Source organism: Lissotriton vulgaris, unplaced genomic scaffold (assembly GCF_964263255.1).
Source record: "Lissotriton vulgaris unplaced genomic scaffold, aLisVul1.2 SCAFFOLD_797, whole genome shotgun sequence".
In the NCBI taxonomy this organism is placed as follows: Eukaryota; Metazoa; Chordata; class Amphibia; order Caudata; family Salamandridae; genus Lissotriton; species Lissotriton vulgaris.
In genome coordinates, this window is record NW_028255715.1 from 754,801 (window position 1) to 776,420 (window position 21,620).

Genomic DNA, 21,620 nt, shown 5'->3' on the forward strand with positions numbered 1-21,620 from the left:
CACTTTGTCACAAGGATGTTGTCATCAGTGATGTCATTTGAAATGTCATCAGTGATGTCATGAGTGATGCCACTGACCATGTCATGAGTGATGTAATATGTGACGTCATCAGCAGTGCATTGCACGCGCAAGTTATAGTGAGTCCAACTAACTATAACGTGGGAATTTCAATAGTTTTATGCGAGTAAAATTTCCACCTAACTATAACTGGTGTGAAACCTATGGTTTTTTCAGTGAATATATATGTATATATGTTTTAGGAAGGAACATTTTGTGTTTATCAATGCTTAATATATCTAAAGAATGCCTGCTACTTCATTCTATGTATGTCATGTGATTTTAGGTTGCCTGGAGACTGAAGCTTCCGAGGCTGACACCGGGGTCGGTTGTGTGTACCTTCTCCTAAGAAATAAGAAAAAAGACCTATTAACCACTTTCCCGTGTGGTCTCAAAGCTTGCACTGCACTTGCCATTCAGTACATGTTTGTGTTGTAAGTAGTCTTGCACTGCTGTGTGCTGTTCATGCCTTGTCAGTCAGTGTGCGCTTGCACTGAAGTTCCATATGCCATCGCTGCCTGTGTTGTGAACAGTGTTGGACACACTTTACCTTTAATATGTGCAGCACAGGTGTACCACTGAACGTCATGTTACCTGTGAGTTGAGCCCCTCACCATCTGCTTTATTCAGTATTAATCACCAATCATAATAGCATTTTAGGAGGTTATGCTACTAGGGGAGTTTTGGACTTTTATTTATTTTTTAATCTGGAGGTGGAGGACTGCATGAAATCATGCCAAGACTAAAGCCTGACGCCTGGTCGTGGTGCATACACTGTTTACAGAGGTGCCACACGAAACTGCTTGCAGCTGCACTCAGTGAGGCAGTGAATTAAAAGAATGTCCCTGCAAAGATACTACGAGATAACATGCACACGAGCATCTGCTTTATTCCTGTTAGCGACAGAAATGCCATTTTCGTGCGGATCGTTCGTTAGTCCGGTTCAGGACCCTCGCTGCGGGTTGAGGTAACAGGGCCCCTCTGGTAAGCAGCAGCGCTGGCCAGGATGCTCCTTGCTGGTTTGCCTCTTGTCCTCTGTGTTTCCTGCAAGAGAAACGGATATGGTTACGTTTACACGCCTCCTTTTGTAACTTCGCCCCTACACCACGCTTGTCATCCCTGCTGGCTTCGATTTGGGATGTTCTGTTTCTGCGTAGCACGGACTGGGCCCGGGAGGGGTTGGGAGCAGTGTACCACATATAAGATGTGTTTCTTTGCCATTGCGAGAGTACAGTTCACAGTGCAATGAAGGCTGTGAATTTTCTCTCACGTGTACAAGTTACCAAGAGTGTCAAGGATGACGACCGTGTCTGCCCAGTGAGTGGGTAAATATACAGGCATTTTTCGAAACAATGTATATCACGTACACCATAGTAGAGTTGTTCATAACATTTGGCATATATTGTTTTCAGGAATATCTACAGGTATGTACAGAGGGTTATTCCTAATAGCTATTTTTGGAGGAGAGTTTCTTAAGCAATAATGTACCTGTAATTTATATAAATATCCATATGCTCAGGTAGGTGAGTTGAAAACGTTTTTTTATGATTAAATTAAAGAACAGCAACTTCTTTAGAAGTAAAATACATAGTGCTGAAATTGGATTTCAGAAGGAAAATCTTGCTGATAAAGAAGAGTGTCTTGATTTGAGGGATCAGGAAACAGAAAAAGCTTTAGGGACTAAGGAGGCATCCACATTAAAGGCATACCAAATATTACATTCAGGGGGATTAGTGTTTTTCTCAGTGGAGAGAATGGTCTTTGTATTTTCTGGATAAGAGTTTTTTTTATCAAGTAAGACAGTAACTGGGACGCATAGAGTTCGGCACTCCATATATCTGCATATAGCAGGAGTGTGCTCCAATAAGGAATGAGCGAAAATATGTTCAGTAGTTACACAGAGACTCAGATGAGGGGATGCATAAGGTGGGGTGACTGGTTCATTTTGGGGCTTACTTCGGTTCATTCGGCAGCAATTAGGAGACCTGCATCCGTTCGAACTGTAAGCAGTCACAAAGAGGGGCGTAGCTTGGGCAGTATGATTAATTTTATAACAATCACGCTGGGACATCTTGTTAAAACACATTATATGAGGAGCCAGACATGAGGTGGGCTTAAAGGGCAGTCGAAAGAGAGAGGAGTGCTGATTGTTAGGGGTACTTAAAACACAATATATTTCAAACTAATCAACATTTTTAAGGCCTTCAATACATAGATGAGACAGAGTTTGTGTGTTTTGTCAGTTTGGACATGTAAAACTCTCATATGAAATCCGACTGATACTTCACATTACCCGACTGACAGCATTTGTACACAACTGCTTGCTACAGAATACATTTCCTAGCGGGGCACATACACCCCCCTGGAGCTACGCCCCTGGTCACAAAGTGTATGCCTTTGAGGAAAAACATTTACAATGAGAATGTAAGCTGGATAAATCCTTATTTAGGTGCCCTGCAAGACATGCTGTGTTGGAGTATACATTTGAAGCCACGCCCACTTCGCCCATATTTTTCATTTGCTTGTTTTATTGCCCTTCATAAATGCTGGCTTCTGATTTGTGAATCGGCTTGATAGTCACTCCATAGTGCCGCCTTATTTTCCTTTGTAACCTCCCATGGCAACTGGCACTATTTTCTTTAATTCGTTTCTCTAACTGGAGGCATCACATGCGCTGCTTCAGCTGATTTTTAATGATGTTCCATTACATCGCAGCATGCTGCACACTTTTAGTGTTGTATTTATTTTAATTACAGTGTGGTCCGCTTTAACTGTAGCGGCCGCGCTTATTCACAATGGGGTCGTATGCACCGCTCGCAGGACGGGACGTATTTGCTCAGCACCGACAGTTCTGAAAACCAGGTACTGAGACTGGTCTCTATCAGGCTCCCCATTTGTACCCTCACCATCAGGAAAAAGGAATCTCAACTCTGCAGCAGTATCACTGCACTTCAAAGATACTCGTTTTAGTACTTTCACAATCTCACCATTTCAGAATTGAAGCAATTTCAATATGCTCTACTACGAAGCCATGGTTGGTGCTTATTCTGTTATGCATCTGACAACCATTGACAAAGCCAATAGTGCTTGTTTTTTGTTTGTGTAATGTGGATTATATATTTGGATGTAGCAAAATAGCAGTCGGAGGCACTCTATGCTAAGCATAGATTTTCAGCTTACGTGTTTTTAAGCCATGCCTTTAATTACATCGATCATGCCCCTTTGAGAGACCCCACAGTTTTTAGGTCTCTGCCTATCCCATTCCGCAGGAATGGATAGGAGGAGACTTATAGGGGCTAAACTAACAGCTAACCTAAGCTCTCAAAAAGCGGATTTCTAGAAGTGCATGTGGTCTCGTAAATGCGCCCCCACAGACACCATCTGCGTCCATATCAAAGCAATCAGCCTCCGTCCCACTACCTTCTGAAGCTTCCCCCAGCATGCGCTCGCTCGGCCTCAGGCATTTCTCCTCCCCTAATTATTCACTGCCCACGGCCGGCCAGCTGTACTGTCTGTCTCGCATTTCTCCCCCCCCCCCCCCCCTCCCCACAGCAATGCCAATAGCTTGTTGTGTATGTTATCTAAATTGCAAATGTAATTTTGTTCATATTGAATCCAGGCACGAGTTTCTTTGAACCATAATACATTACAGTTAAACATTCGTTTCTGTCTTCATGCAGTAGCTGTGTTCCGTTTTCAGCCCTCATTGTCATTGTTGCCTGCTTGCAAGTGCTTCTCAGTTCACCAGTGCTTCTCGAAGTGGAGCTGCATTACACGTTTCAATTTGTATTTTGTTTCCATTATAAACATTGCTCTTAGGATGCTTCTACAAGGTGTAACCCATTTCCAGTTCTCCTCTAGAATCAATATGATATATATTAGTAGTTAGTATGTGTAAACTGGATAACATGTAAGTTGGAGAGAAACAATGCGCTGTTTCTAGCACCATATTGCTTTTCTGAATGTAAGGTCTCTTTAAAATGCATTTCACCCATCTGCATCAGTTGCTACCTGCTTTCCCTCCCACCTCCCACGGCCGCTCTTCACATTCACGCGCTCAGCAGGTCACCATTTGCCAGCATGTGCCCGCTAGCGCTTTCATCCCCATCACTCCCCCCTCATTAACAGCCTTGTTTATCTGGTTTTCGTGCTGGAACCCAATCTGTGCCTCATGCATCTGTATCCCACTGTGGCAAGGGCGCGTGTCACTCTGTGCAGGATGTCTCTGTATCCATGCATGCGATTTGTCACTCTTTACTGAATAGGTTTATGCAACACTAAACTGCATGTGGGTATGTCACAATGTTAAGAATCTGTCTGTTACACTGAAATTACGGTGTATTTCACACAAAATGTGTCTGCTTCATTCTGTCTGACTCACTTATGAATGTGCAGAATGTACACTCACTCTGTAGATTGCATCTTGATTTGTGTCCATTTGTTTTGCTGAATGGCGGCATGTGTGTCTGTGTGCGCTCTGAATATTTGTAATTCCCTCTCTCCCCATTGTGTTGAAAGATGCTACGAAATATTCTTATTCACTTACCAGTGACTTTGATACAATATTTTCAGTGCCCCATAAAATTAAATAGCTCTAGTCATCTTTATGCCACGCTGTGCTGCCATTGGTTGGTCATATGTAGTCTCGTGCCCATTTTGTCCAATCAGTGGCTCAGCCCTTCCTTGTAAACTACTGCTTCCTGGGGCAAATGTACGCTCATTACACCCCCTATGCCCACAATTCTCCCTTAGGGCCCCAAGGGGTCCCTTAGGATTGCCCACACAATAAACCTTTTCCTCTCTTTTTAATTTCTGACTCAGAAATATATTGTAGTGTCATCAGTTTTTTTAGACCAAGCGCTAGACCAAGCACGTGCCTCTGGACCACATACAATGTAAGACATGAAATGCGCGTTTCCCACACAGCAGGCTTCCTCGTTTCTGAGGCCTGACTGCACGCCGGAGCGGCCCGGGGACATCTTTAAGCAGCAAACAAGCAGAGAGCACTGATGAAAGGGAGAGCCGAGCCTTTCAAAGAGGGTGGTGCTAAGCCAAAAATGCTCTCCTGAATAGGGTGCCTTGAATCAACAAGGATGACAAACCACACACTTAAGACAACAAAGAGGGCCTGGCATTGCACAAAAAACATGTGTTGCCAAAAATGTCAATTTCTGGAGGCATGAGAGAGTGATCTTTTTGTGAAGGCCTTGGGGTTTTTGTTGGCCACTCTGGTCCGTTTTTTCTTTCTTGATTAATTTAATGCTTGATTTGTCGTTCCTGTCAGTTCTGTACACTGCATCAGTGGAAGTGCTTTTCGGAGTTAATTGACCCAACTTACTTCAGGTGAAGTGGACCCCCCTCTCTGCTCAGCTGTTCGCGCTGGCACTTCAGCCCTTTGTCAGTTGTAGAGTTTCAGGCATGACTATTGAAGAATTTTACATAGAAACAGACAATAATACCTCTTTTGAGTAAGGCAATCTGTTGCATATCTGCAGATGTATTCTTCCTCTGTAGTGAACACATTTTTCTCTAAGGAGAAGCCTCTTTCCTTATATACCAATAAATGCTCGGGCATTCTGTTTCTCTTTGCACCCTGCGTAGAAATATTGAATCTTGAAACTTTGTTAAATGACCGCACCACTCGGCACCACCACAGCAACACTCAGCACCACTCAGCACCACCACTCAGCACCACCACATTATCACTCAGCACCACCACAGCACCACTCGGCACCACCACAGCATCACTCCGCAACACCACAGCACCACTCAGCACCACCTCAGCATCACTCAGCACCACCACAGCATCCACATTATCACTCAGCACCAGCACAGCACCACTCAGCACCACCACATTATCACTCAGCAGCACCACATTATCACTCAGCAGCACCACTCAGCACCACCACAGCATCATTTAGCACCACCACAGCACCACTCAGCACCACCACAGCACCACTCAGCACCACCACAGCATCATTTAGCACTACCACAGCACCACTCAGCACCACCACATTATCACTCAGCACCACCACAGCATCACTCAGCACCACCCAGCACCACTCAGCATCACTCAGCGTAACCACAGCATCACTCAGCACCACCACAGCACCACCACATTATCACTCAGCACCACTCAGCACCACCACAGCAACACTAATGCGCAACCACAGCATCACTCAGCGCAACCACAGCATCACTCACACAACTACAGCATTACTCTGCGCAACCACAGCATCACTCAGCACCACCACAGCATCACTGGTTCAAATATGTTCTCTCAATGTTTCAAGCGTTATTACAAATGTCACAAAAAGATGTTAATATTTCACTTCTGTTCTTTGATTTTCGTCACAATAAAATACACTGAACATAATCTTTACAAAAGTTATTTACAAAAGTTTAAGCTATTGCCATTATAAATTACAATCACTTTTATTTAAGTATTAATTATTTAAAAAAATTAAAAGCCATTGTTATTTGTAATATCAATACATCTAAGTCACGTAAATACAAAACATGTTGCAGTACAAATGCTATAGGTGTCACATTTGCGAAAGTTATAACTATTGGCATTGTAAATGACAAAGCTATTAATTTAGCTATTTTCAAAAACACATAAATAAAAAAATTGTCATTTACAAGACCAATAGCTCAAACTTTCCTAATGCGAGACCTATTGCATTGCAAATGCTTGTTTTCTTATCCCATTTAAAGCCTTGCTTATGGTAACCTGGAAGAGGTACTGTCTAAGATTACTAGATTGTTCAGAGTCATCGGAGACCCGATCCGCCAGCGCTGTTGTCCATTCACAAACCCCTGTGACCTGGACATTTAAGCCAAAGTATTTTTGTTGTGTGAACAAGAACTCCAACTCTAAGAAAGCATTGGATCCTTGAATACATCCCAGTGCGTGACCGTGGTGGCGCGCCTGACCAAGCGCTCTTCATTGTACCCACTGTGCCTATTGTAAACACACACCATGGCTACTGGCTGCCACATGCTCATGACGTCTTGCTCTGGATGTCGCACACGTGTATTGGGCCTCATCAGGTTTCATGTACTCTTCTGAACATCAAGCACACATCTTTGTATATTACGTAGTAAAGGGAGGGGGTTGTACGGTCTTCAGACACAAAAGAACTACGCAGACTAATTTCAATGAATTCCAGCAAATACATGAGCCAGGGGTGGTTAGGGGTTAGAGGCAAGGGGGAGGATGAGGACAGCTGTGCCATATTCAGTGAAAAAGTATAAATGTAAGGAAGGCGAGGGTTTAGACACCAACAAATGTGTGAGTGCAGCTAGGAGCCTGATATTCTGTCAAGAGGGCTGAATAAATAGAGTAAATGAAAATCTAGAGGAGAAAGGGCTGAGGATTACTGGGGAAATAGTTTTCTCTGTGGCTCATACTTGAGAGCTTTGCTCGGAGTGCCCGTCATGGGCTTTTATACTCTTCCACAGGGGCGTAGCTACCCTTGGTGCAGCAGGTAAAATGTCACTGGGGCCCAGATCCCTATTGGACTCAGTGAACTGTGATAATTGCCATGTTTTCCCTCTCAAACAGCCTTGATACGCACACTACTACCCTTTCAAACAAGTTGAGACCCTGTAGAGTTGGTTTCAAAATGTTTCTTTTGGCACAAGGTCATGCTCTTGTGGTCTCATATGTTTAGGTAATTCGTTGCTGTTTCTTTAATTACAGTACATCAATATCTCCAGTGCATATTAAGCTACAGAAGAGTGTCTTGTAATATACCCATAATATAACAAGCATTTGCAATGCAATAGGTCTCGCATTTGCAAGAGTTTGAGCTTTTGGCATTGTAAATAGCAATTTCTTTTATTTGTGTTTGGAAAACCTGCAAGCGGTGTGTAAACATGCACTTTGTACTTATAGTCCTTGCTTACGAGAAGCAAGGCTGGAAGTAACTGCGCCTCTTTTGCTGCCAGCCTTCCCTCTGGTACAAAGTGCGTGTTTACGCACCGCTTGCAGGTCTTCAAAACACATAAATATAAGACATTGCCATTTACAATGCCAATAGCTCAAATGCTCCCAAAGGCGAGATCTATTGCATTGCAAATGCTTGTTTTTGATAGGGGCATCGAGATTAAGTGATTTCGCCAGAAGGCTCGAGCCTGGTTCCCCAGCTCCAAGGTAGGCAGCTCTGGCTGTTGTGCCACACCCCCCCCCCCCCACGGCCCGAGGTCTTTTCGCAATTATATAAAACTCAGTGCTCGTGTACTCCGTGTGCTCTGCACTCTCACTAGCCCCGGGTAAATTCACCCCATAAATGAAAGGGTAAGCTCCCGCCACTGCCATGTTTCTCTCTGCTGCTGCGGTGGAGGTGGGCAGAAAAAAACGAGCTGCACAGAAAATAAAGGCGCACAGACGCTATAGTTACTGCGAGGTGCGCTGCCAAAATAAAGCGGCTGAAGCAGCGCATGTCGTGCCTGCACGTAGAGAGAATCATTAAAGAAAAGAGTGACGAACAATACCGTATCTATAAAGAATAACAAGCTGTCGCCATTTATTAGTTTCTTTCCGACTAGTATTACCGCTGTAGTGAGCCATTTTCACAACTGGCGTTACAGGCAGGGCTCACAAGAATAACGAGCAACAAGCACAGTTCATCATTCCGATGCGACATCTTGCTATAAAAGCGGCCCCATGTTGCCTGAGGGTTTCAGTGTTCACCAATTCTGTGGGCCAATGATGCTGTGTGAAATGTTAAGAATTACCATGTCTTTCTGAAATATGTGCGAGCCTGGAACTTAATGGCGTTGTAATTATCGGGTGTATTTATCAGACAATTTGCTCATTTCATCAGCTTGCAAGTATGAATAACTGAGGGTGTACTTTGAGTACAGTATTACACAGTAGGAGAACATTTGAAAGTATTTGATTTGTTTCCCTTTAAAATGAGGCTTGGTTTGGTTGTTCGTGGGGAATGACAAAAAGAAAGTGCCTACCAAGTAATATAAAGAGACCGTATAACGTGGCCAGTACACAATCGAGTCCAGATGGGCCATTCAAGAAGGAGACAGGGCGGTAACCAAAAAGCATCCTTTTCAATGGGAAGCCAGCAAAAATCCCAACTACAAGAAGCCTCGCAGAGCGAGTAGCGCATGCGCACTGCAATGTTAGGTGAGACCTAAAATGATTCCCAGGTTATGCATGTTGTTTTATAACCACCCACCAGCCTTCCAGTGAGATGTCGGGCAGTGTTTAATGGGTACACATTCTTTACACTTAATCACAAACATTTCTTTCCTTTACAAGTAGATTAACGTCATAAAATTTGCATATGACATTGTGTGCCTTGGTGTTTTGGCAAGTAAGGGACAAGATTTGTCCAGAATTCTAAATTTGGTAAAGCTGAGAAGACTGGATTAACACTTCTGTCCCCTGGTTTGGCAATGATTGTTTTGCTAACCTGGTTTGTGTACCCTCCACCTTGTAATTCAAGTCATCCATTACCACCAGACAATGGTCGTTAGTCAGATATCGAGTTGCACTGTAATCCGGATAGTGCAGTGACCTTCGAACTGTGCTACCATACGTTATTGCTTTCCTTTTTTTTTTTTTTAATTTTTGAAAACTTTTATTTGTGTAGATGGTTGCATACAAATACGGGCCTACAACCCAGAGGCCGGCCACAGAACAAACTGGAAAGCACCAATATCAATAAACAGTACGGAGTGGTTGCTCAATACTACACAATGCTGCGAGTCCATAATGCTAACTGAGTGTAACCCCCGGCACAGGATTACAGAAGGTTAATTTTATGTTAAAAGAATAAAAGATCGGTTGTATAATAAGCGTCCTGGTGCACATGGCGGGGAACAGAACCAACAACATTGTAATAGGGAATCCATAGATCTGTTATCAGAATAGTCCAAAGCGTTCAAGCCATAGATGCCCTTGCAATTCTCCTTCGGTAGTGTCCACCCGCAACCTCATGTGCCCAAAGACAAGCAGAACATCACTCTCATATAGTCAAATTATCAGTGAGACGGATAAAGTTGCAATCATTATACAGCCCAACCCGGAGAGTAAAAGAAAACGAAAATACTAGAAAAAAGGAAAATGGGACTCCACGTTACTTTACCCGCCCCACGGCGATAATGGCGATCAACAATCCAGACAGCAAACATTCTTAGGGGCGGGGCGGCTAAGTCAGGATAAGCAGAACCTGAAAGTAGCATATTATATAGGAATACCCAATCACCCCCCCCCCCAGGCACTCACCCCGCGGGAATCACGCACAGTCATGGAGACCCAAGAAAAGGACACAAAAGAGCCATAGAAACAAGTAACTATCTAATAGACCCCAATCCACCACCCCACCCTGCACCCCTGCAGAAGGCTATGGCCTACCCCTCCCAGCAGCGTGCCTGTCGCCCTAAACATGAACCCAAAATATAGAATGAGATAATATAGGGAAAGGGAAAGAAAACAGATAAAAAGGGAAAAAGGAAAGCCAGGGGAGAGGATACCATGTAACAAGGCACACGGCCCCCACCCCCTGCCCATACAAACAATTAGTGCAGCCCAAAACGAAACTGGCAAGTTTTCAGGTAGCCATACATATTAAGGATTCAACAAATTATCTCAATTTGGGGCAGTCCATAACTCCGTGCACCGAACAGCAGTCCTCCGGATTAAGAACCGGGCTCACCCCAGTCCTTTCTTAGCTATCGCCACGATGTATGTCGAAGTAGCGGGCATAAAACAAAGCGGAGAGAAAAGGCCGTGGAGCAGCCGCTGAATGGCCAATGGAAGCAACCCATGGGATCTCTTCCGCCGACGACAATGCAAAAGCTGTTTACGGCAGTCATGTACACCAGTGTCAATGATCACCAGCAAATCTTCCCGCATGCGAACCAAGACATCGCTACCCCCACCAAAGTGCGGGAAACAAACAGCAACCACCTCGGGCCCATCCGCATCTCTGAGGGACGGCCCGGGAGCAATGACGGTCACCACATTGTCTTGCACACAAGAATCCCGGGCCAAGGTCACTTGCCAAATCTTCAGCGCTCGTAGGACGTCGCCAATCGTGGGTTCGCGCTCCCCAGTGCAGGCCCCAGCACAGTACAGAGGTACAGCATCGACATCCCGGGGCGTTCCACAGCATACGGCATCAGCCGCCATTTTGCGATTACAGCGCCGTCTTTTCTGAACCAACTCCTGGGGCGGGCTCACAAGCAGGGCCCCTGCAGGATCCCCCTCAAGCACCCAAACAGCAACCTCGATGCAGAAATGAGGGCCACCAAAAGAGGGGGACCCGCCGGCGCCACCGCTCCGCTGGAGCCACTCTCCGCCACCGAGTGATGAAGTTCGGAATGGCCGGGCAAGGCAACAAAGGGGGGAGCCACCAACACGGCGTCCCCCACACACAACTTGCCGCACCTCACCTCCGGATCACTGGACGGTAGTCCCAGGTGTGTTCAGTGTCCTCCGGCTTTTTCACACAACGGCTCTTCCGGCCGGCCTCCATCCTCCACCCGAGGCCGCCACCGACACCGTCTCGCCGGCTCCTCGCTGAATGCAAGGCCCCGGTCTCCACCTCACGGAGGCCGCACTTCCTGGGAGGATGCCGCTGCGGACCCACTGAACGCCGGAGCGACCAGTATGGGTGGTAAGTGTCAGCAGACCTTCATCTATAAAATGTTATCGTTTTTGGGCAGGATGGGCGGCAGGATAGATGAGTTTGGGCAGGGAGGCCGGCGGAGCCGAGCTACCGTGCGGCCATCACGATGTCGAGCTTGGCTCCTCCCCCCATTGCTTTCCTTTTTTGATGTCATTTAAGCCCGGCTGAAAAGTATTTTTTTTTCATTTAGTATAGTTATGCTGTCATTTCCGTATTGTAGTTAAGCTATAATGTCATGTTTTTCTCATTGCAGTCCAGCAGTCCCTTTTCTTAGGGCTGGCTTGAGAGTACATCTCTCTAGTAACTGCTAACAGTTATGTAAATTATACATAGATTGGCATTTTGCTCTTTACCAGAAGTAGGTCATCACTATTGGTTGATTGGTGTATCTTTCCAGTTCCCATGTTGTGCTTGCATTCAAATGCACAAGAGACTATTTTACACGAGCAGGCGATAAATCATCCCACATTCATTTATTTATTTCGTACTTGTATTGAATACATACAGTACAGATACCAATCACTTTTTGTATTTTTGTTCTGCACTAGGCTTTGTCTTTTGGCAATGCCCTTGTCTGTGCGTCTTGCAACATGAAAGGCAGACCTACTGGCTTCGCCAGTGTTTGTCTTCTCATGAGCTTATATCTGTGATGTCTCATTTTCTGTGCTCTGGTGCTGTCATTTTTAGGTCGAGGCTGGGCATTGCATGCGCTGCTCTGCGAGCCATGCTGTATTGGAGTATGTACTTGAACCCCCGCCCACTCTCTCCCCATATTTGTCATTGGTTTGTGTCATTGTCCTTCGTAAATGCTAGCTTCTGATTCGTTTTTAGGCTTTTTAGTCCCTCCTCAGTACCGCCTTCATTTGTAAACTCTCCTGAGGACTGGCCCTTTTGCTTTGGTTGTTACACAGTAAGTCTTCTTTAGTCTGTAAGCACTATTTTTTTTATGAGTTTCTCTTACTGCAGGAGGGCATGAGGGTCTCATGTGCAATTGTGGCAAATGGTTAGCTCTTAGGGGGGCATGGGAGACAGAAGGGGGCTACTCAGCGATGCCTTTAGGGAGGTCAAAGTCGCGTGATGTAAATTCTGCTAGATCTGGTATCTTTAATGAACAGTTATCCAGTTCCTAAGTGGCAGCTCGCTGCACTTTGCTCCTCGGCTCAGATTACCTGTAAAGGATTTGCTTCCACCCCCAGCTTAAAGTTGCTCTCACTCATTTGCTTTTCTCCCCCCTTTCCGCCACATTGTTCTGTCTATCATTTGCTTCCCTATGCCCGTCTTTCCCTTCCCCCGCCATGCCATCATTTTTGTTTCCCCACGCCCTCACTCTGTTTTGCTTCCCCACACCCTCCCCGTCTGTGTTCCTTCTGCTACCTTCTGTTTGTAACACCTCCCACACACACTTTTATACAAGCATTTAGAATGCAATAGTCTCGCATTTATGAGAATTTAAACTATTGGCGTTGTAAATGACAATGCCTTGTATTTATGTTTTAAAAACCAAAACCTAAATAAAAGGAATTATCATTTATAATGCCAATAACTCAAACACCCACAAATTCACGACCTTGTGCACTGCAGATGCTTGTTCTAATATATAGCTGGGTTTTGTAGGCTCCACATGCACTTTTCAGGCTACTTAAGAGTCCCAGTTATAAGAAGAAAGCATCCCTGGCCAGAAATACAGTTGAGGTGCGGATTTCCCCAGAAAAAGAAGAACAATGTTCCCTACTGGACGGTAAATTATGATGCTTTTAAGCATAGTTTATTAAAAATATATGTATCCATTCAATTGCATTCTCTTTTCTAAGATTAACTGAATAATAACATTTTAAATATCCATGTGAGCAGTGTGATGAACATTGATGAAACTTTGAGGAGGGATCTAATAGCCAAGGGACTGGCCAAGAAAATAAATAGAAGATCAAGAAAAGACTAAGAAAACGACCAAGAAAATGAAAAGAAGCACACCAAAGTCATTCTTTTCAGTGCTTATATAAAAGATAGTATTATAAGTTATTGTTGTTTTTCTTATTGTATAGTTTGTTGAGTTTGCTGGGTTTTGAACCTGTGGCATTTGTGTTGCATTTGAGACTCTGCAATAGCTGATTAACCAGCTGATCTCATCCATGTGCTCACATATGTTACGTTGATTTGTATAATACGCTATCACCCAGGTGGATATCCACCTACTGAGCAGGTGTAAGTTTGGCCTTGCCTAGGGCAGCATGGGGCTACTTGAAGACCCAGTTCTTGAACTTCTTCTGAAATTTCAGAAGTGAAGAGGAACCTTGGATGTAGTGACAGAGCTTTCTGCACTTTAGGAGTGGTCAGAAAATGTTTGGCTGCAGGATCGAGTTTTTGGTATGTGTGGGATGCGTATAAGTAGGAGTCCAGCTGACCGGAGGTGTCTGGAGTGTTTGTGAAGAAAGATAGGATTTTTGATATATGCTGGGCCAGTGTTGTGTGGTGCTTTATAGGTGTGAGTGAGGATTTTTAAACTGTGCTCATGTGTGTAGGCAGTGTAGCTCCCTGAGATAAGGTGATGTGTGGGTGTAGGGTGGGAGGTTGAGCATGATTCTAGCCGGTGAGTTCTGGATGATCTGTAGTTTTCTGGTGAGTTGTTTGTTGATCCCGGCCTAAAGGTTGTTTCCATAGTCTAGCTTACTTGTAACAAGGATGCGAGTGGTGGTTTTTCAGATGCTGATAGGGAGCCATTTGAAAATCGTCCTCAGCATCTGGAAGCATGAGTCAATGATGACATTTACTTGGGCCAGATTGTCAAGTTTGCTGTAGATAATGATCCAGAGAATCCTGGTTGGAGAGGTGCTCTTCCCAAAGAGCGTGACTTTGGTCTTGTTGCTGTTCAGTTTCAGGCATTTGGTCTTCATCCAGCCAATATTTATCATGCAGACTGTGAACTTGTTCCAGGTGCTAGGAGACTTGTCAGTGACGGAGAAAATAAGATGAGTGTTGTTGGTGTAGGAAAGGACATTTATGTAGTGTGAGGAGATCAATCAACCAATCAGAATTTGTAAAGCAAAACACTGTCACCCCTAGGGGAATCTGGGCTCTGTGTCTCTGTCGAAGAGTCAGACTTTGAGTCTCTTTCTGAAGTCTACCAGCAAGGGGGTTGTGCGGAGCTGGACGAGAAGGTAGTTCCAGGTCTTGGCAGTGATGTAGGAGAAAGTGCTGCTGTGACGAAAGTGAGGGGTGTGTGCGAGAGCAAGAGAAGAGGAGCGCAGGTGTTTAGAGGGTTAGTGGATGTTCAGTCGATGGTTGATGTAGGCAGGTCCTAGGTCGTGGAGGACTTTGTAGGCGTGCATGAGGATCTTGAATTGGCATCTCTTCTGGATCGGTAGCCAGTGGAGGTCTATCAGGTGGGGGGCAATGTGGGTTGATTTGGGGAGGTCCAGGATTAGTCTTGCCGTGGCGTTCTGTATGTTCTGGAATCTTCTGGGTCGCTGGGTGGAAATGCCAGCGTAGAGGGTGTAGCCATAGTCGAGACGGCTGGTGACTAGAGCCTGAGTGACGGTCTTTTTGGTGTTGGTTGGGATCCATCTGGAGATGCTGTGGAGCATGTGAAGTGTTTAGAAGCAGGAGGAGGGGGATACATTGACTTGTCATTTTATGGTCAGTTGACTGTCAAGGATGATGCAGAGATTGTGTTCATGGTCGGTGTAGGTCCGAGTTTTGCAGGCCACCAGGTGTGGTCCCATGCAGAAGTGTCCTTCCTGAAGATCAGTACTTTATTTTTGGCTGAGTTGAGTTGGAGGCAGTTGTCTCTCATCCATTTAGCTACTTTGGTCATGGTATTGCAGAAGTTGGTTTTGGCGTTGGAGGGGTCCTCTGTGAGTGAGAGGATCGGTTGAGTGTCACATCTGCAAAGGAGATTATGTACAGTACGTGGGATCTGATGAATTCTGCGAGGGGGGTCATGTAGATGTAGAACAGGGTGGTAATGAGGGATGATCCTTCTGGTGTGCTGTATATGATGTCTTTGGGTGCGGAGGTGGATGATCTGTGTGCGTCCTGTGAGGAAGGAAGCGATCCAGTTGAGGGCGTCTTGCTGTATCCCTATGTTGTAGTGTCTGTTGATGAGGGTGTGGTGGGAGATGGTGTTGAACACCACGGAGAGGTCAAGGAGGATCAGGGCCACCATTTCTCCATGGGGCGAGGAGTGTTCGGATGTCATCAATGGCGCGATCGGCTCAGTCTCAGTGCTGTGGTTGGCAAGGAATCCTGCTTGTGAGGCGTCCAGTAGGTAGTTTTGTTCCAGAAATTAGCTGCTCTGCTGGTTGACGGCTTTCTCAAGTACTTTACCTGGGTAGGGGAGCAGGGAGATGGGCCGATAATTTTTGAGGGGTCGGCGGAGGCTTTCTTTAGGAGGGGTAGGACCTCTATGTGTTTCTATCTGTCCAGGAAGGTTGCTGTGGAGAAGAACTAAAACAAGACAGATGGTGGAACCTTCTTTACAAATGCACCTAACCAAAATAACCACAGCAGTAATTTTCCCTTTACATTCTAGACTGGGACTTGTGTGCACACCGGTAAACACCCACCATCACAGTGATAGTTCCAAACCGAACTTGCCGTAATTTGTTTCAGAAGCACAGGTGCACCACATGTAAGAATTGTGAAAACTAAGTCACAAAATTATTACAAAGACACTGAGTAATGTCCAATTTTTTAGAAAGATCCTCTTTATTGTTCCATTTGTAAGAAAGAACAGCCGACGCGTTTCGTCTAATAAGACGTCATAGAAGGTTCGGCAGGTCATGTAGGAGTAGGCAAACGTTATAATAACTGCTGCTTTATGCACTGCACATGTCTTGTGAAGTTGTGGTGAAGTCTTCCTATTCACATTGTCTTAGAAGGAGAAGGGATCCCTGATCAGGATACAGTGGAGACAAGACTGAAGCTTGAACCTTAAGAGTCCCAATAATCGTAAAGCTTATGTAATAGCCAATAGTGCACCATCGGTAAGATGTGCCATTTTATGCTGGTCTCCAAATATATAGCTCAGATCGGCGTTCTAAAGTATGAGTAAAAACTTTCCTCTGTCCGTGGCCGACTCCCGGGAGAACGGCTGGAACGGCTCGATCTGTCTCCTTCAAAGTCTGGCTACACTCCTCCAGTACGAATAGCACCTGATGGTGCACTACTGGTTATTACATAAGTTTTACGATTATTGGGACTCTTAAGGTTCAAGCTTCAGTCTTGTCTCCACTGTATCCTGATCAAGGATCCCTTCTCCTTCTAAGACAATGTGAATAGGAAGACTTCACCACAACTTCACAAAACATACACTTGTGCAGTGTATAAAGCAGCAGTTATTATAACGTTTGCCTACTCCTACATGACCTGCCGAACCTTCCATGAGGTCTTATTACATCTCGCCCTGAAGAAGTCCCATCCGGGACGAAACGCGTCGGCTGTTCTTTCTTACAAATGGAACAATAAAGAGGATCTTTCTAAAAAAAATGGACATTACTCTCAGTGACTTTGTAATAATTTTGTGACTTCGTTTTCACAATTCTTACATGTGGTGCACCTCTGCTTATGAAACAAAATGCTGTGAAGAAGAAGGTGTTGAAGATGCTGATGAGGTGGGTGCTGATTGGGTTCATTGCAGGTTGTAGAGGTGGTGCGGGCAGGGGTCGGTGGGCACCCTGGAGCGAATGGAACACACGATGGCTGAGGTGGTTAGGGCTGTGAGCGGAGACCAGGGTGTAATAGTTTGGCTGATGTTTGCTGGCTGGTTGAGGTCAGCAGGGTGAGAGCAGCGGGTTTGAGGTTGAAGTTGTAGATGTTGGTGATCTTGCTGTGCAAGTAGTCTGAGAGGGTGTTGCAGAGTTCTTGGGAGGGGTGGATGGTGTTCGGTACGGCTCTTGGGTAGGATAATTCTTTTACTATTTTGAAGAATTCCTTTGCTTGGTTGGCCGTGGAGTGGATGTGGGTGGTGATGGCTGCTTTCTTGGCTTCTTTGATGTGCGGGTCATAGTTGTCTTTGCGCTGTTTTGTGAGCTGCTATGTCGGTGGGGTTCTTGGTGGCGCGCCATCATTTTTGCAGTTGATGGCAGTTGTGTTTTTTGGTCCTGAGTTCTCGGGTGTTCCAGCTGGCATGTTTGGAGGTCTTGTTGAGTTTTGTAGGTTTCAGTGGTGCAATTCTGTCGACGCTGTCGATGATCCAGGTGGCAAAGTTCTGAACAGGCTGGCCGAGGTCTGTTGAGGCCTCGGGTTGGCAGGTTGTGAGGGCCTGAAACCACTGAGTTTAGCTGACTTTGCTCCAGTTGCGGTGGGAAAAGATCTGACGCCTGGTGATGGAGAGCTGGGCGTCAGTGATGATCAGTGCTTTAAATAAGTGCAGGTACTCAACAAATTGAGATGTTAGCTAGGGGGCGGGGCTTGGGTGTGGTTAGGGGGCGGGCCTATTGGCAGTCCAAAGGGATCCATCCAGGGGCACACATTTAATGTGATTGAGATTTAATTGGTGTGCAGATGTGCATAATGATACGAAATAAATTCAGGTATATTTTGATTATTCCATTTCCCTTATACATACAAAACAGTGCATTTATGATTAAAGTGAGTTTCTCATGGTGCAACACCTAGATCACATATGACTTGCACAAGACATTTTCCTTACCATATTTTGGAAAGGTTTAACTATGGTTAACCCTCTTGTCTTTTACAAAGCAACACATGGCCATGTAAGGTGGCCTTCTGGTGCTTGGTAAATCTAACTTTAGTACTGTGTTGCCCTTGCAACATCTAGCATGAGTCAAGAGCAATGCAATTCAATGATAAATCGGTCCCTCTGTTTCAAACATAGGTCCAGTAGGACAGATTCATGGAAGATTTTCAGGATATTCAATTACGGGGACACATCAGAGGAGGAATAGGATAGTGTTAGTTTCTTCTTGAAACTTGTTGTCCTGCAGAGCATGGAAAGCATGACCGAGACTACAGATCAGGTTAATGTAAATACAACACATGTGGATGCTGTTCGCTGTAGCACTCCGTGTGCTTTCAGGAAGAATCTAAAATAGACATATGTGTGTGCAGATTATATTCATATAATGTTGTATCCCTGATGCTAAATGAAAAGGCTAAACATGTTCAGCATTTGTCTGATATGTCCTGCGATCTACAGTTCACAAGTTCAAATCTCAGCAAGTCGAACTCCGCTTTTTATCCTTCTGAGGCCTGTGAGTTGAGGACCATTAAAATAGGTAGTAGTAATGCTGTAATACAAAAGAAGTGACAATGGGTGGTTTGGATCAAATGATCACAGAGAAATCAGTCCTGTTTTGAAAATAATGCTTTTAAAATCCTATGTACTGGGTGCCCAGAGAACAGATAGTGAAGTGATGGAGAGGATGTGCAAGGAGAGGTACAAATTCTGTTGCTTAGCCTTTTAGAGAAGATGAAGACCTCTGCTCTCTCCAGTACAGCACCCTCAATGGTTTCAGGTAACAAGATGACAAACAAGAAGGCAGCCTCTGTTTTTTACACATAGAGAAACATTGGTCCCGACTCACAAAATCCTTCTCCTTATAGGCAGGGTCACTGGTATTATGTGATTGTGCAGCAGTGGCGTTTTACGCATAATTGTAGATTTGACACATGTGCCACATAATTCATACTCTGCTGCATAATCTGCAGATTTTAACTAGAAGGATGTTTCTAGCTCATACGGTTCAAAAGTTACTAAAATTGCATCGACATGTGTTGCCACGCAGTGAAAGGCCCTTTGCAAAGTTTGACTGGCCACCTTTCTGTTGTTCATTGCTCTATTTAGGTGTTGAATTGGTACTAAGGCGGTGCAACCAATGCCCAGACTGTTAAGAAGTTTAAATATGACAAAAATAATAAAGTAATACTATCTCAAAATGTGCCGCATTATGCCTAATAATATGCTGTGTCTAGCTGCATAATTAACTCAACTCTGCTACATAATGTAGCCATCCCCTACTGCATAATTCCAGTGTCCCTGCATATAGGTGCATTTTGACCACACACAGATTCCCAAAGAACACTTGGAAGTTCAGAAAATAGGTTTCAAGGCCACATTAGCATATTCACTCCTTCCCAGGCAAACATTTTGCATGTGAGGACATGCCTACTTGTGTAACAAGCACACATGAAAGAGCATGCTTCATTAAGAATAATTGTGACACTTCTGTAGTAAACTCTATCGTTTACCTGGACTATAGGAGCTGATAACAGGTGTTACCCAACTGAATATTACTCATTTTGTTGAGCTCAGCAGGGTAAAAGGCAGAGTGGACCCATTGAAATTCGAACATAAGACTTTCAGGTGACACAAAGATCTCTGCATTGGTTGCATTAGCCTACTGAACTATCTTATCTGCCAATTAGAAAGGAATGCTCTGCTGCACCTTTGATTTCTCTTTTCCGCATTAATACAGCAGAGGAAGGCATGGCAGTGTAATTTGCAAACCCCATCCCACAGATGACATCCCAGAGTGGTGGGGTACTGACACATATGAGCTCCTTAGGGCATGTGCTCCCCTTGGTGACGTAGGCGCAGCGGCACCTGGGATCAGCAGGCTCTGGTCACTGCACCCAGAAGGCTCACCTGAGCCCATGCACAATATTACTAATGCATGGAGGGCCAGGCGGACTTTACACATATAAAATCTGTACTTGCTGTCTCCAGTCTCTGCACAGAGGCCTTGATTGTGAATTCAGAGGGGAGTACCTTTCCTCACTGTGTCTCAAATCGGCCATTATGTTTAGACTTTCCTTTGCTTGAAATCCATAATTCTTGAACCTGACATGCCACGCGCTAGCACAGGGTGAATTTTAATTTTTTTATTCCTCATAACAAGGAAGTAAAGTTTGACGAAATTCTGTGAAATTCAATTCCACTGACCACGCAGAAAGAGGTCAAAGCCCTGAGAAGTGACCTGTCTGGTAGTTCATGTGGTTTTCTCTAATAAAATCAGACCCACACAGACCACACAAACTGCCCAGTTAAGGAGCATTACGAGCAGCTCGTCTGGTTTGCCCTGCATCCCATGGGATCCAGGACGACCAAGACGTGTCCAGGGCGGGTTAAAGAGGGCGTGCCGAAGTGTACCTGGGGTTAAATAGCTCATCCTGGCCCTGCATTCCCTACCTGTGGAATCCCTCCGGAAGTGCGTCATAAGTTGCCCCGGAAGGACTTCATGTCCAGTAGACAATGGGGGTGTGGCGGGGATCCGGGGGGCCGGGCCCTAAGTGCGCGCTGGTCGAGTTCTCGCGCTTTTTCATTAACTGTCAAATCTAAACATTTCTCAAATTCACCACTGAACATATTTGTGCATTGTTTGTGGCCCAGTTTTACAAGTTGATGAAAATGCAGATTTTTCTTTAAATGCTGATCAACTCTTCTTTTACACATAAGTCACTTCTGCAATTTACATTGTCTTAGATCAAAGTTCTTAAAATTTTACATGGAAATGCAACCTTACTGAGGCCGATGTTCGGACTGTCACCTCCTGATCACAACACTTCCTGCATTTTTAGCCCCTGTCATGGGGGATCCCGGCAAAACCCTCACCTACATAGACACATCTCACATAGCCTCTCATCTGCTTCATTTAGTTCCTCACGAGCATACATACATCTCCATAGTTTTTCTCAAACCGAAGAACAGCTTCCCTTCACCTACTCAAATACAGCTCCCATCTGCATTCATACAGTTCCCGTTCCATCCCTGGCCTCATCTGCACAAATAAATTTTTCTTAAATCCTGGTCTTCATAAAGTACCCACTGCTTGCATAAATACAGCTCTTTTATACACCTCCCAGGTATTAAAATGGAACCCACCTACTAGGGCTAGGCTGAGAACCAAAAGCAACCCTGGCACAAATGCTCAAACCAGTCCAGTTCCC

The 21,620-nt window shown here is 44.9% G+C and overlaps 1 long non-coding RNA gene across 1 annotated transcript in view; it reads right to left on the reverse strand.

Annotated features, from left to right (window-relative positions):
- Positions 1 to 914: 914 nt before the first annotated feature.
- The window catches only part of LOC147659030 (uncharacterized), a 34,079-nt gene continuing 13,373 nt past the window's right edge, over positions 915 to 21,620 (reverse strand). Inside the window, exon 2 of the long non-coding RNA XR_015307334.1 lies at positions 915 to 1,101. This is a non-coding gene — a long non-coding RNA (uncharacterized LOC147659030). The remainder of the gene's footprint in view (positions 1,102 to 21,620) is intronic.